The sequence below is a fragment of the Eurosta solidaginis genome, chromosome 5 (genome assembly GCF_040869045.1).
Source record: "Eurosta solidaginis isolate ZX-2024a chromosome 5, ASM4086904v1, whole genome shotgun sequence".
NCBI lineage: Eukaryota > Metazoa > Arthropoda > Insecta > Diptera > Tephritidae > Eurosta > Eurosta solidaginis.
The window spans coordinates 248,187,198-248,203,515 of NC_090323.1; the positions used below are offsets into that span (position 1 = coordinate 248,187,198).

Sequence of the window (16,318 nt, forward strand, 5' to 3'; positions counted from 1 at the left end):
TTATTAGTTATTTTTTGAAATCTGAAATTTAAGAATTACTAATCATATTCATAGTTTTTATTTTTTTGTTAATAAATAAATCTAAGAAGAAATTTTTCTTACTATATAAGATTATTTATTTGAAAATAATTAATTGATTTTTATAAGATTTATTTAAATTTTAATTATTAAATATAGTTATTTATTATTTTTGAAATTAATTAATTTAATTTTTAAATTTAAAGTTCAATAATTATATTATATTTTTCACAAAATTTTAATTTTTTTACAAATTTCACTTATTATTTGATCGATATCCATTTTTTTTAATTTCTAAACCATTAAAAACACGACTGCACTCTAAAAAGCAAACATCAACAATGCAAAAAAGCGCGCAAAACGTTTTGAAATTGTTTTCTCGCACTCATCGGCTCTGCGCTCTGCTCTTGTCGGCGTTCATTGTATTGTACACAAGCTTATGTAATCAGTTTTTCGCACTGGCAATCTTTATCGCACTGACAATCTCGGATCCGCTTTCAGCGCCCACTCTGTTCGTACCCTTATAGAAAGCACGTACCGACATCCGTACCCACTGAATAACGGGTACCGGTGCACACGTGTAGCATTATTTTATAGTTATTATCTTATGAATAAAAATGTATGTGTGTGTGTGTTTTATAGGCGTCCAAAGTACCGAACCGATCTTCACAAAATTTTAAGAATAGGTTCACGTTGTCACCCTGTATTTTTCTGGCTATATACAATTTTTGAAAATTGAGCGGTGCCACGTGGGTGGTGCCATATGTCAATTATATCTGTTTCGAGCCCCGCAGATGATCTCTCGATATAAAGATGGTACAATATATATATATATATATATATATATATATATATATATATATATATATATATATATATATATATATTTTGAAAGAGCGAGTATTTAAAGTTCAATTTCGTATAAACCGAATGTTACATACCCAGCTAAGCACTTTAAACTCAGTTTGTGGTTAATAGTGTTATAAAGCTGCCCACTAATACATATATGGTTCCATTCTGAACTCATTCTTGTTCTTAGCTCAACCACACCACTACTGAGGTAGAATATCAGTCAAATATAGTTAAATACCATAAAGTTATTGCAAACTTTGCTAAGGTTAGACTTTAAGGAAAAAGGGGCGTGGTCTTTAACTGATTTGGCAGTCTACTTAATTTGGCAAGAGCAGTGTAATATCTTTAACGACGTTTGATTTACATCTTGTTAGGTTAGGTGGTACCCGCCATGATAGGGGAAGCTCACTTAGACAACATGAAGTTCCGTTGTGATACCACATTCAATAAAATAACGGTGACGTAGCTATAGCTACTTAGAGAATTCTTGCGTAGCAACCATAAAGTTCCGAATGATACCGATCTCAACCTTGGATAAATCCTCGGGGGATCCAAGTGAGTCGCGACAGAAATACTTTCGCCTAGTTCTGGCAAAAGCTGGGCTATTAAGCATAAAGTGATTTGATGATTCTACCTCTTCATCCTCCATACAGCTACAGCAAGATGTATTTTCCAGTATATTGAGGCATACCGCATGGATACCAATTGGGAAGTGCCCTGTCAAAGCCCCAATGACCATTGATAGGTGAGCCTTAGTGAACCCAATTCATTCGGCAAACCTCTTGCCATCCACTTCCGGCCAGAAAATTCTTGCTACCCTGCAAGAGGTGGTATCCGCTCAACGTTTGCTGAGCTGACTCGAGGCCCAGCTATGGAGGAGTAAATCACAGGTTGCCAGCGGAATCCCGAAATCCCCACAGCCATCTTCACCCGGTTCAGCTGTAACGATGCGGGCTAAGAGATCCGCTTGAGAGTTGCCCGGGATATCACTATGGTCCGAGACCCAGATAATCTTAATTGTAAAATAATTCCATGCAATCTCCAGCGAGGTCAGGCACTCCTAAACCACCCTCGATCGCACTGTAGTTGAACTCAAGACCTTTTTAGCCGCTTGGCTATCAGAATAGATGTTAAATTTCCTAACCGTAGCAGCACTGGGTAGCATTTCATCCACCGCATCCTTAATCGCAGCAATTTCTGCTTGGAATACACTGCAGTGATCAGCCAATCCAGCTTGTTAAACTTCCAAATTTTCTTCTTCTAAATTTTTTAGAATATATGTTTTGGGTCATAAAACCAATCCACCTATCAAATTTTATTTTTATTTATTTTTTCTATTTTTTTTTATTTTTCAAAATTTTCGATATCGAAAAATTGGGCGTGGCTATCGTCCAATTTCGCTCATTTTCAATACCAATCCTTCTGAATACAGATAAGCCCGTATACCGAATTCGGTGAAGATATCACAATATCTGCCCATGTTAACGTGTTAACGGATGGACAGGTGGATAGACGGGCAGACAGGCGGACGAACGGACATGGCTTAATCAACATGCCTTTCTTCGATACTGATGGTTTTGATATATATATATCTATCTCGATTCCTTTATACATGTACAACCAACCGTTATCAAATCAAAGTTCTAATACCCTGTGTACAAATATAACTTTGTGTAAAGGATGTGTGTGTGTAACCTATGAGCGCCGAAAGTACTCAATTTTGAAAAAAACTTGGCAAATATTTAAATTCGCTATATCTTTTTTGAAGGGGGTATGAAACATTTGGTATATATACATATATGTAAATTCAATAAATATTTTCGATACATGGAGTCGTTTAGGTGGACGGGTAGAGACCGTAAAAGTGGGAGTAGGAGTGAGAGTGTATGCGAAACTAAAGTCGCGATATTTCAGTAATTTTTTTAAAGAGGTATCCAGTATTTTGTATATACGGAGAACAACTCTTGCCCAAAAAGTGCTACTTTGGACTCAGTAGGCAATTGAAAAACAAAATCACCCTCTACAAGTCCCTTATCATACCTCTCCTGATATATGGCTTGGAATCATGGACGGTGTCGATAGAGAATGAGATGGCTCATGGAGTGCTCGAGATAAAAGTTCTCCGGAAGATTTATGGTCCTATCCGTGATGCTGACGGCGAGTATCTAAGGAGGTGAGCTCTATGACCTTTACACAGATATGAAGATAGTGCAGCGAATAAACATCCAAGACTTCGCTGACTAGATCATGTTATGCGAAAGGACGAAGACACTCCGACTAAGAAAGTATTTCAGTCGACACCGCAGTTTGGAAGCAAATAAAGGGGGAGCCTCCACTGAGTTGGGAGTGGTAGGTTGTGGAGGACTTGACTTCCCTTGGTGCTTCCAAATAGCATCAGTTATCGCGAAACAGGGAAAGCTGGCCTGACTTGTTACGAAACGGCCGAAGTCGATTTATGAAAATTTTTAAGTCCAAAAAATCCTATACCATTCGTTGTGAAACGGTTTCTTAAATTTTACAATTTTTTTGACAAATTATTTACTGACCTATAGGTTCTACACACGTTAAGGCAAGGGCCAATTTCGAAGTGTTAGTGAAAATATTTCAGGAATATTCACACTAACATTACTTTTGCCCACTCGTGAAAATCAAAATCAGTTTCATTTTGGCAACAAGTCAACATGTACATAGCTCACTCACGAGTCAGACGCACCGTGTGTAGATTTAAGTAGAGTTGTTTCGATCTATTTTTGATTGTTTTAAATTTTTGTGATTTGATGTCAGTTTCTTTCCAGAATCCCGCAAAATATTTAACTCTTAGTTAGATTTTCTTAGCAATTGCTATCTTTTCTGCAGAGACATAAAATCCGCTAAAAATATTACTCATACGCTATGGTGCGCAAATTATTTTATGTCAGAATTTCCGTTAACTAAACATAGTTATTAGAACTTCGCTTATTTTGACTACTTGAGGTGGTTGATACTAAATCTTAATATATAAAAAACACGTGTCACACAATTGAGGCCAATGGACTCCTAAACTACTGAACCGATTTTGAATTTGTTTTCCACCCCGTGTGTATTTTGATCTAACTTGAAATATAGGATAGGTGACTGGGTGACTAGGGTCTCGAGATATAGGCCAAAACGTGGACCCGAGTACCCCTAGAGTGTGTTTATAGAATATGGATATGAAATGAAAGCTGTTGATGAGTGCTTTAGTAGAGGGTAATTTTCATACCCCTGGGTGAGTAGGGTCTCGAGCTATAGGCCAAAACGTGGACCTGGATACCCCTAGAGTGTGTTTATAGAATATGGATATCAAATGAAAGCTGTTGATGAGTGCTTTAGTAGAGGGTAATTTTCATACCCCTGGGTGAGTAGGGTCTCGAGCTATAGGCCAAAACGTGAACCTGGGTACCTCTAGGATGTGTTTATAGAATATGGATATCAAATGAAAGCTGTCGATGAGTGCTTTAGTAGGGGGTAATTTTCATATCCCTGGGTGACTAGAGTCTCGAAATATAGGCCAAAACGTGGACCCGTGTACCCCAAGAATGTGTTTATAGAATATGGATATCAAATGAAAGCTGTGAATGAGTGCTTTAGCAGAGGGTAATTTTCATACCCCTGGGTGACTAGTCTCGAGATATAGGCCAAAACGTGGGCCAGTGAATGCCTAGACCGTGTTTATACAATATGGATATCAAAAGAAAGCTGTTGATGAGTGCTTTAGTACAGAGTAATATATTATCCCGAAACGGAATGGGACTGGGATTAGGACTAGGACTGGGACTGAGACTGGGAGTGGGACTGGGACTGGGACTGGAATAAAATACATACCACCCTCTGGGACAGGCAATAAGGGATGCAGAAGAATAAGAAGAAATTGAGAGAAGAGAAAAGAGTTAAGGAGAAGGAGATTGAGAAAGAGATAGAATGAGACGAAGATGGAGATAGATGAAGCGAAAAAGACTGAGGAGGGAGTGAATAAAAGGATTAGGAAAAAGTGAAGAGGGGGGGTGGGCAGATTCAGGTGGAAAAGGCTTATTAAAATTTATGCAGATATGCCAAATTTAGGACAGGACAACGTCTGCCGGGTCTTCTAGTAGTATTAATAAAAAACTACCTGTTATTTGTTTGTTAAATAACAGAATCGCATGAATGCCAAAACTCTGACCATTGAAAGGCAAAACTTCAATCGCCAATAAAATATGAGTTGTGATGTTTGCTTCACACCAAAAGTGACCACAAAAAAAGCATCCCAAAATAGCCGTAATAAACCTAGATTAAACACAAGCGAAAAAACAAACAGTCGTAAAAACAATGCTTTACAACAATGGGTACTTGATACAGCAAATATTTAACGGTGAATACAATTTGTAAATTTGAACAAAATATTTACATACAAAAGATATGTACAAACTCCTTAAGATATTCGAACAAAAGCAATAGCAATTGAACTACAATGGACACATCGACACGTACACAAATAAATATTTATACAGTGGCGATGGAAAAAGTTGCACTTAACTTCAAGATTTCATTGGTTTCCAAGTCATGTTTATTTATTTGTATTTAGTTATTATAATTTTAAACATGATTTGTTCTATAGCTGAAATTGCAAAAAAAAAAAATTCAAAAAGCATAGAAAGTTCGCAAAAGGTGATTAATCCTTGGAATTGTGCATCAGAATTTATATTAAATATTTTAGAAACTTTTAAAAATTATTCGATTTACCCATCGCAAGGTGCATGTTCGAAAACGCTCAAACTAGCACTAAATTTAGAGAATTTCGTTTTCCGACAAGGTTACTAACTCCTTATTACAATTTAGAAACTTATTTAAAGATTTTTGTTTTTAATTTTATACATTTTTGCATGGTATACAACTTTTAGGGTAAATTCATTTTGAAATTTTTGATGGAAACATACATAACGATAAACCTTGCCATATTGGTTAGATTGAAAAATGAAAATTTCATAAAATTTTTGTGGTAGTTTTTATTCTTTAATATTCAGAAAACAGGAAAGTTGCCTTGTGCCCTTATTTCATTGTAAACCTGCAAGTTTCCAAGCATCAGCGCGGCTTTCCAAAATTTAAAAAAAAACCCCACACCGCTCTTTCTTCTTGTTGTAGCGATAAGGACACACGCGAAGGCCTTGGGCAGTGTTATCGCTGTTGCTGGTCCTTTGCCGGATGTAAATCTGGTAAGTTCCGGTAACGGTACGTTCGGTTGTTAAAGAAACAGTATTCGCTACGGGTAGGTGAGGTCGACAATTGGGTTGGAGAAGCTATATTTTGCGCTGGCAACGCCATGACGTGTTGCGCTACACAACCGCTTCAATCAATTTGGTATTTCAGTCACCTCTTACGACAGGCATACCTACCGCGGGTATATTCAAAGCTGGGGGCCCACCACACCGCTAAATTCCATTTATACTTAAATAAATTACGAATTGAATCAATAATCTAACCATAGAACAGTACTTGTGGTGTTAGAACTGTCAAAAGCTTTTGAAACGGTCAATCACAGCAAGTGACTGAAAACTTAGAACAAGACCCTTCTTGTCTCAAAAAATGGACGGCGAACTATATGTGTGGTCACCAAGCATCGGTCCAATTAAGAAATTCAACATCCAAGCCAAGAAACATTTAATAGGGGTGGTGTCCTACTTCCACTTTTATTTACTTTTTATATCTCGCAGCTTCCTTACCCACCAGAAGGAGTTGCTATTTTTTCTTGCACCGATGCATAGTAATGGCAAAAGGTTGAGTCCGTTTTTTAGATGAGCAATGCTGCAAAATTAACAATTATCTTCCTCTTAAGAGTACTTGTACTTGCCGTGAACGTGGCAAGTGTCGGTATTATTGGGCATCGACGTCGATGGCACTGTGGTACCGGCTGTCTGCCAACCAAAATAACTGGGTGTGACGTTCGATACTGACCTGCATTTTAGCAAGCATGTAACCGCAATTGTACCTTTAATTCAGAGCCGTAACAAAATCTTGAAGCACTTGAAGCAAAGACAATGAAAGGCGCATAGCTACTATTGCCGAGCCCAACAGAAATACACTGGCGGATATGGTCAAAACACCGCGCTCAAAACTTTCACGGGATGTTTTTTTTTTCGTTGCCGGCATAAGAAGTCACGTCCGTAAGTACTCTGAATCGATCCCGCTCACAAGAATGCAGTCGCTTGAACCAATAGAGCATAAAAAGGTACTCATAGTCATCCACGAAAGGTCACAAATTCAATAATTATATTAAAAAATTGGAATGGAACCCCGGAACTCGCAATTGAGGAAAGTAGACGCGTATCACTCTGGCACAGTTTTGATCTTAAAACTGTAATAGAATCAACCCCGACATACGCATTGTACATACATATGTCCCACATGTAATGGGTCTTCAACCATATTTTCAGTTGTAGTGTGGAACCAATGCCTCTAACAAGCACGTATTTTTGGTTCAAGCCTGTTGAAGCTGCAAGTTTCTTTGGACTCCCGTTTCCTTAATTTGTTAATTTGGTGTTCTGACACGAGTGTCAGTTTACGAACCAAAATTAATGTGTTTATATTCACTGTGGTAGCATGAAATGTCATCATGCGAGCTAAAGTCAAACGTTTAAGATGGATGCCTGCGTCAAAAAGTGAATTGACCTCGTATACTTATACCATGCATTTTTGTGATTTTTTTTAAAGAGTCAGTTATTTTTTGTTTACTACTATCGAAAAACTGTTTTAAATGCAAATATGTAACCATAATTTATCAACAATGCTATTTCAAATTTTAGTGCCATTTTTTTCCTCCCAGCTGCACTTATAAAAAACAATAAATATAGGGGAGAATAACAAGCGCTGTTATGCTATAGAGGTCATGAATAAACTAAAAAACAAACATATTGCTTTTTGTATTGTTGTATGGACATTAGGGTAGTCAAACTGGTATGGTACTTTTGGGCTATATAGACACTTCCGAGAAAAAATGCACAGGAAACCTTAGTTGAAAAGCTCTGGGAGGAAAAGGAAGCAAAATGAATGTATACTGATCGATTCTCCGTCATCTCTCGTAAAATTTGGTTCAGAGATAAACCGATACCGTAGCTGTGCCATCTTCAGTGCAATTTTTTGAATCATAACACTGAAGATAGCACAACGCCGAAGATTGTCGAGATAACGATGCCAATGAACTATCAGGGATTAGCCTTTCAATTACTGATTCCAAACGTAAAAGCTCGGCTTCGGACGAGTTGAAAACCCTTTCCAGCCCATTCGTGGAACGAAACAAGAATGACAATAGCAAAAGGAATGTTTCGGGGAAGAAGTTGCTTGAGCTCATCAACTAACAGTAAATATGTCTGTGCTGAGAACTACTTCCATATTATTTTGTTTGTATTAATAATGTAATTAATAAGATAATTGGCTTGCCTTTTCTTCTTTCCTCTTTATATGAATGCCGTACCTCAATCGGTCACTGCTTTTATGTACGATAATCAAGCAGGGTGAGATATTTCAACCCTTCACGAGATCTCTGCATAATTCATTCTAGTTAGTTTCTCTAACTCTCGACTATTATATTTACTTCGTATTCCGAATGCCAAATGCTTTGTTCATTCAAAAATCATATCTTGTTTTCTCTTGAGTTTCTCGTTACTCCATCTCAAGGAACTTTGAGGTGTCTAATGTGTACAGAATACACTGAGTACAGAAAATAATACACCGATTATGACTTAGAGGTCTTGTTCACGGATGAATCAAAGCTTGTTGATGGTAACAGCGGAACAGCTATGGTGGAAGCTTCTACTACACAATCCATTCTATTTTTCAGGCAGAAATCCACATCCAATTGATTTGCCAACGAAAGATAGGCAGCAATTTTAAGTAATTAATCGGTAGGCCAATCCAAATAGGGTGGCAAAGAAAAATTTCACAATCCATAGCCTTTCTATGGGCTCACCAAATCAAACCTAAGGAAAGCTATGAGTAACTGGCTAACAAGACAGTGCAAACAAGTATGGCTGTATTGCAAAGACAGGCCACATCGTTTATAGTACAGCCGTCACAAGGGGTATAAGCCAAATTTATTAATTTGAGCAGAACGGACCTACAAACTTTCACTGGGTACTTTACGGTACGGTTTATATCTCGTCTTTTAGCTGGTTGTCATTATAGTGCTACAAATATGGGCGGGTGAATATGGTTGAAATTTCCAATACATTTTGATGTCATTACCATATACCTTTGAAACAGCTGACTTGTTCTCTCTTATTGATCGCTCTCTGAAATCGGGGTAACTCTCTCTTATTTGATTTCGCTTCGACCTTTTTGTTATCTCTTTCTTCAGTTCCACGTCCTATTCGTTCTTAAATGATATTCTCATTCTCAGGACAACCATAAAGTCTAACTACGATTTGGTACCCAATTTAGCTGAAATTCTTCATTAAACTCTCGTCATCTTGCGTTTTGTAGAACCATCCCGAAGAAATGAACCATCCACAAGACCAATCCCGAAGAAAAGCACCCATCCTAATATGAATACTTAGTATGTAAACACCAATGCAGCAAACCTCAACCGAGGGTAAGGAAAGCCAACCACAATGAGCACAAATAAGTAAGAAATAAACAATGTGGGTTAAATTGTGCCAATGTATTGCTCGATGTACTTATGTATGTATGTATGTTTATATGTATCTAAGGGTGTGAGTTATGAGAAAAAACAGCACAAAGAAACCCATATTGTATCGCTGATGACGATTGAAAGCAGTCAAGTGAATGAAAATAGAAAAGTAAAAAAAGCAATGAACGAAACAATGGGAAATATATAAATGTATAATTCGTAGTTAACAAATAAACCTAAAGATCTTAAAAAAGGAGCATTTTGTATTAGCAAAAATAAGTATGCTTTAATCTAATAGAATCATTACAAATAGCTTCGAGTTTTTCAAAAGCAGACATACATACGTAGATTAAAAATTAACAAGTAGGGAATTCTAAGCTCGGGTGTAACCGAACATTATATACCCGGCTGAGAGCTTTGGGGACAAAATAAGAGAAAATCACCATTTAGGAAAATGAACCTAGGATAACCCTGGAATGTGTTTGTATGAAATGGGTATCAAATGAAAGGCACTAATGAGTACTTTAAAAGGGAATGGCCCTTAGTCGTATAGGTGAAGGCGTTTTCGAGATATCGACCAAAATGTGCACCAGGGTGATCTCGAAGATCATCTGTCGGGTACCGCTAATTTATTTATATATGTAATACCATGAACAGTATTCCAGCCATGATTCCAGGGGCTTTTGATTTCGCCATGCAGAACTTTTTCATTTTCTTCTACTTAATATGGTAGGTGTCACACACATTTTACAAAGTTTTTTCTAAAGTTATATTTTGCGTCAGAAACCAATCCAATCACCATGTTTCAACGCTTTTTTCGTGTTTGGTATAGAATTATGGCATTTTCTTAATTTTTCGAAATTTTCGCCCATTTTTAATACCAAGATAAAGTGAGTTTAGATAAGTACGTGAACTAAGTTTATTAAAATATATCGATTTTTGGTCAAGTTTTCGTGTTAACGACCGACTGTAGACTGTGTATAAAAACTGGGCGTATCTTCAACAGATTTCACCCATTTTCACAGAACACAGTTATCGTCATAGAGACTATGCCCCTACCAAATTTAACAAGGATTGGTAAATTTTTGTTCGACTTATGGCATTAAAAGTTTTCTAGACAAATTAAATGAAAAAGGGAGGAGCCACGCCCATTTTGAAATTTTCTTTTATTTTTGTATTTTGTTCCACCATATTATTACTGGCGTTGAATGTTGACATAATTTACTTATATGCTGTAAAGGTATTCAATTTTTTGTAAAAATTTGACTTTTAACATTTTTTTTTTTAAATGTGGGCGTGTTCGTCATCCGATTTTGCTAATTTTTATTAAGCATACATACAGTAATAGGAGTAACATTCCTGCCAAATTTCATCATGATATCTTCAACAGCTGCCAAATTAAAGCTCGCAAAACTTTTAAATTACCTTCTTTTAAAAGTGGGCGGTGCCACGCTCATTGTCCAAAATTTTACTAATTTTCTATTCGGCGTCATAAGGCCATCGCTCTATCTGTCTTTGGTAATGAATTATCGCACTTTTGCGGTTTTTCGAAATTTTCGATATCGATCTGAGATGAGTGCCCGGGAACATACATACCAAATTTCATTAAGATACCTCAAAATTTACTCAAGTTATCGTGTTTACGGACGGACGGACAGACGGACGGACATGGCTAAATGAATTTCTTTTTTTGCCCAGATCAATGTGATATACAGAAGTCTATATCTATCTCGATTAGTTTGTCGTCATGCGAACAAAATTAATATACTCTGTGAGCTCTGCTCAGCTGGTATTTCTTGGTATTTTTGGCCGCACTCGTCAAAATGTGCGACATGGCGTATGTAACATTTTCAGAAGAATGGTCATATCCCTATTCCAAAGGTACCTTCATATAATGCTGTCCACAGAAAGGTAGTTAACTTCAGTTCCTAACCTTAAGGTACTTTTATAAATTTTTTGTTTATTCCTTGTCTTTCTAAGAGCCTTTGAGGCTCAGTGTGGGTTTAAGCACACTTTAACTGTGCCACTTTGGCCACATTTTCCCTGATGAGGAGCAACATTTTATGTAAACGCACTATGTCTGTAAGGTAAGGGTAGGTTGAGATTATATTAGACAATAAATTAAATTCGAGCTGAAAAATGGAGCTTGCGCATTAAAAATGGCAGGTTTCAATTTCTAGGTAACTTCAGTTCAAGTCGGAACCCACACTGGATTGTAATAACTTAATCCAAAACGAAACTTTACAGCAAAAGAGATGGACCCACCAATAAGTGTATCAAAAGAATCGGGATGAAAAGCAGAGTCAATTCTGCCATGTAGGTTTTCCTGTGAGTCCGTCTGTCTATTTTAACGCAAACTAGCTGCTCAATTTTTTATATATCCTAATTAAATTTAGTGTGCGGGGTATGTTTTTGTGGCTGATAAATGATTTATAAAAAAATTGCCATTAGATTACTTTCCTGCTGGGAATAGCCGATGCTGTGTTTCGATAATTGATGCTTACTGGGAGCACCAATAGAGAAATCTACCAACTTGGCGAAGGTGTCCTTCCTTTGCTGTATAATACGGTTTTCCAACGAAAACGAAGCCTTAGAGCTTTTATACGTATCTGCGGTAAGTTTATCATAAAACATACTTCTGTACAGGTCTATCACTTGGCGGCTGCCGTGGGGTAATGGTAGCGTGCTCCGCCTACCACAGAAGATCCTGGGCTGACGTCCCAGGCTAAGCAGCATCAACTGTTGATGTCTGCGTAAAGCTTGTACAGCTTATCATTAAATCGTCTGTAAATGTTTCGAAGAACTTTTCTCTCGAACACTTCCAGAGCCGCTTTATATGATGTTGTCATGGTCCATGCTTCTGTACCATACAGCAGGATGGGCACGACAATAGACTTGTAGAGCGTGATTTTCTTTAGCTTACTTTTTTTGTTGCCTACCTAGTCCAAAGTAGCATTTATTGGCAAGAGTGACTGTTCGCTAGATTTGAGAACTGATGCTATAAATGCTGATTCTCTAATAAACGGTATTTTACTATTTTGTAGTTATGGCTACAAACAGTGGCATGGTTTCCAAGACGCGAATGCGCTGACTCTTTGCTCGATGAAAGCAGGTACTTCGTTTTGTCCTCATTCACAATCAAACCCATCTTTTACGCTTCTTTTTCCAGTTTGGAGTAAGCTGTTAAGTTCTGCAGCATAAGAGCTCACTCTGTCTGATACTTCGTTTAGTTTGGAACGGCTGGCATAGGTCCCTCTCCTGTTCTCACTGAGCTGATGTTGTTGCTCAACGTCATTTAACACAGCCGTATAAGATTTGCAGGAAAACTAAATTCAGACATAGCGGCGGTTTTAATATCGACGAAGAGGCGTCATGTCTTTTTTCTACGATTTCCAGCTACGGACGTCATAAGAGTAGACTATTTTTATTGAGTTACATGTAAAAAAAAAATTTATAACCCCCACCTTATAAACAAACAAACAAAAATTGTTGGGGACCACATGTAGTACATGGCGTATGAGTAATATTTTCTATGTTTACACGGCTTATTTACTTTGATATTTTTAGCTGTTATTGTTTTCTTATATATTGAAGTGCAAAGTAATGTATGAGTGTGAATAAACAATTTAATATGTCAGCCTATAGGAATATGTCAGTGACAACATATGTATATACATTAGGGTGGGTCGATTTCTATGGATGAATGTTAACCGATATCGCGCCATCGATCTTTTGATAGGGTTTGCGCTCAGGAAAAAAGTTCCACTACACATACCCAAAAAATATTTTTCGAGCCTGCGAAATTTCATTTTTTTGACTTTTTTTCGACTTTGATTTTTAAGGTTTTTTTTATGGCCTACTAAAAAAATTTTCATATGACCCAAAAATGTCCGCTAAAAACGTTGGCGATATTTTTATTTTTATTTTTTTTTTTTTAAAAACTATTATCGACAACGTTTTTAGAGGACATTTTTGGGTCGGACAGGGTATACATGAAATTTTTACAATCAAATGAAAATTTTTTTAGTAGGTCATGAAAAAACCTTAAAAATCAAAGTCGAAAAAAGTCGAAAAAATGAAATTTCGCAGGCTCGAAAAATTTTTTTTGGGTATGCGTAGCGGATCTTTTGTTTTTTCCTAAGCCCAAATCCTATCGAAAAATCGATGGCGCGATATCGGTTGATAAATCGAACCAGTCTAATATACATACAGCAGTGAACACGAACATTTTAGCATTTCCTCCAATTTTGTAACTAAAACTATGCAAACGAATCTCAGAAACGTTTTCGAAAAAATCCTAAAACCATGTAGAGAAAATGTTTACAAAAATTTCGAACTTTTTATGTTTTTACGCATTTTCTTAATGTTTTTGCCTATCCAGTTATGTAACCCAATCCCTTTTACTCTTAATAAAATAATTAAAAAAAAAATTTTAAGTTAAACGGTTTTATTGAAAACAATACTTACATGAAGTACTAGTCCTCACACCCCTTATCAATCTAGGGCGTTGATCAGACAATTAGGTAAAAGCGTCGGACGCGTGAAATTTCTAAAACTGTCATTAGGGTTCAGTTGGTCTTATATATGACTATCAATAGAAACTTAAGCGTCCAATGCTTTTATTTAATTGTCTGATCAATGCCCTAGATTGATGATGAGTGTGCAATGACTAGTACGTAGGACCTACCTAATTATTTTCTAGCTTTTAGTATTATTATTACTTCATGTAAGTATTGTTTTCAATAAAACCGTTTAACTTAAATTTTTATCAAGTTTCTAGTCTTTATTTAAATGCTTACTATTTCTCAATCTATTAAGTTCATTTAGTTACTCATTACTGCAAGGACTTTCCTGACAATTTGTTACAATCTAATTCCTCAATACATAATCCTTTCAAAGACTTTACTCGACTCTGCGCCACGTATGCTTGTCCCTCCTCCAACTCCAAGATATTTCGATCTCATTTATACCGGGCTGTATGTAATATTTGTTCCAAATGTGAGCCAAATCGGACATCATAGGTCGCTTTCTATTCACGTATGTATTATGTGTTCCAAATATGGACCAAATCGGACCACAAATACGACTTTTTCGAATATCTCGATCTTTGCGCCACTTAGCGGCGACTTTTTGTCATAGGTCACTTTCTATTCTTGTATGTATTATGTGTTCCAAATATAAGCCAAATCAGACCACAAATACGATTTTTGTGAATATCTCGATCCTTGCGCCACTTAGCGGCGACTTTTTTTCACAGGTCGCTTTCTATTCTTGTATGTATTATGTGTTCCAAATATGAGCCAAATCGGACCACAAATACGATTTTTGTGAATATCTCGATCCTTGGGCCACCTAGCAGCAATTTTTTTTCTTGGTCGGCCACTGCAACCCAACTCAACCTCAATAAATGGTTTGCAATTTTCATACAAATTCTTGGGATTTTCTCGAAAACTTATTTGAGAATGGTTTGCATAAATTCGGTAAAAAAAACCACAGAAGTTTTTTCTTGAGTTACCGAATATAAAAAAAGAAATAATTTGACGAAATGCGATAAATATTTCCACTGCTATTTTCGCGTTCGCTGCTGTATGTTTGCTAATTCATATATTTTTTCTGATAGATCGAGAGGTCAGTAGCATTTCATTGAAAGTACTTCATAAAAATCTGTTAAAACTAAAATGAGTAGGACGCACTTTAAGTACTAGGATAACAGTGGCCGCATGGTAGGTATACCGTTAGTAAAAGGTGAACAAAACACCAAAAAAGGCTATCCGATCCAATTTTAGGAAAGTATACAATAAAGCATACTTAACGCAGCTATGCAGTCTTTTCTCCGCTAAAGTTGGCAATAGAGCGTTTTTTTTTTTTTAAAGTAACACTTTACCCTTTGAGGTAGAATTCTCTTCTGAATAATGCAGTATTTTTCGCTGGAAATTTAGGAATAAAGTTTTGTCTTTGTTCGCCCATAAAGCTAAAACAGCCTCTAAACTAAGCATAAATATTTCAAAGATTTTACTCGGAAGGTTAAAGAAAATGTTAATTATTTGGTGTATTCTAAATGAAAAAGGTGTTAGCAGATGTTACCGTTATAATATTAAGAATGGGTTTGTGAAATGTTGTTTTTGTTCGGTTAACAGTGCTTCGTGCAATTCAATGAATGCGACCACTTACAAATTTTCATCATAGTCTTCTAACGGAAGTCCAAGAAAACTGATAGTTTCAACAGGGGCAGACTATAGGGAGATTGGCGTTGGAGGCGTAGGCTCCACATTTTAATTTAAAAGATGGTTGGTGTTATGAGGTCACACATCGCATGCAGGACATACATTACATACACCGGGCGCGTTCGGGCAAAGGCATTTACTGACTCTTTGTGGATTTCGCCTAGGGCCCGCTTATGCTTGTGTGCATAAAACGGCTGTATTGGCAGGTGCCGGATCTCATCATAGTGCTAATGGAGATGCTCCCTTAACCCTCTTGGAGGCTGGGCTAGATCAAGCAGTTGTTTGCTAGGTTGGCCTGGTTTGTAACAACTAAGCAACAACTACATGGTCAGCATTTCCTTATGCTCTTTAATACTGAGCTTTTAGGCCTCACTATGTAGATGATGCTCAGGAGTCATAAAGAGACATCTCGTGGCAGTTCTGAAATATTTTGAAACTGTATTACCGAAAACGCATTTGAATTCGATTTGGCAGAAAGGTTATAACCACACCCTTTAATTGTGATGCAGGATACCCTGATGCTCAGAAAAGGTTGTTCACATCCCTTAATACTTATATTGAAATTTTGGAATTGTATCATGTATCTGATTAGCTATGTATTATA

The 16,318-nt window shown here is 36.8% G+C and overlaps 1 protein-coding gene across 35 annotated transcripts in view; it reads left to right on the forward strand.

The window, feature by feature from the left end:
• tipE (temperature-induced paralytic E) overlaps positions 1–16,318 on the forward strand; it is an 80,703-nt gene that overhangs the window by 13,912 nt on the left and 50,473 nt on the right. The window lies entirely within an intron of this gene.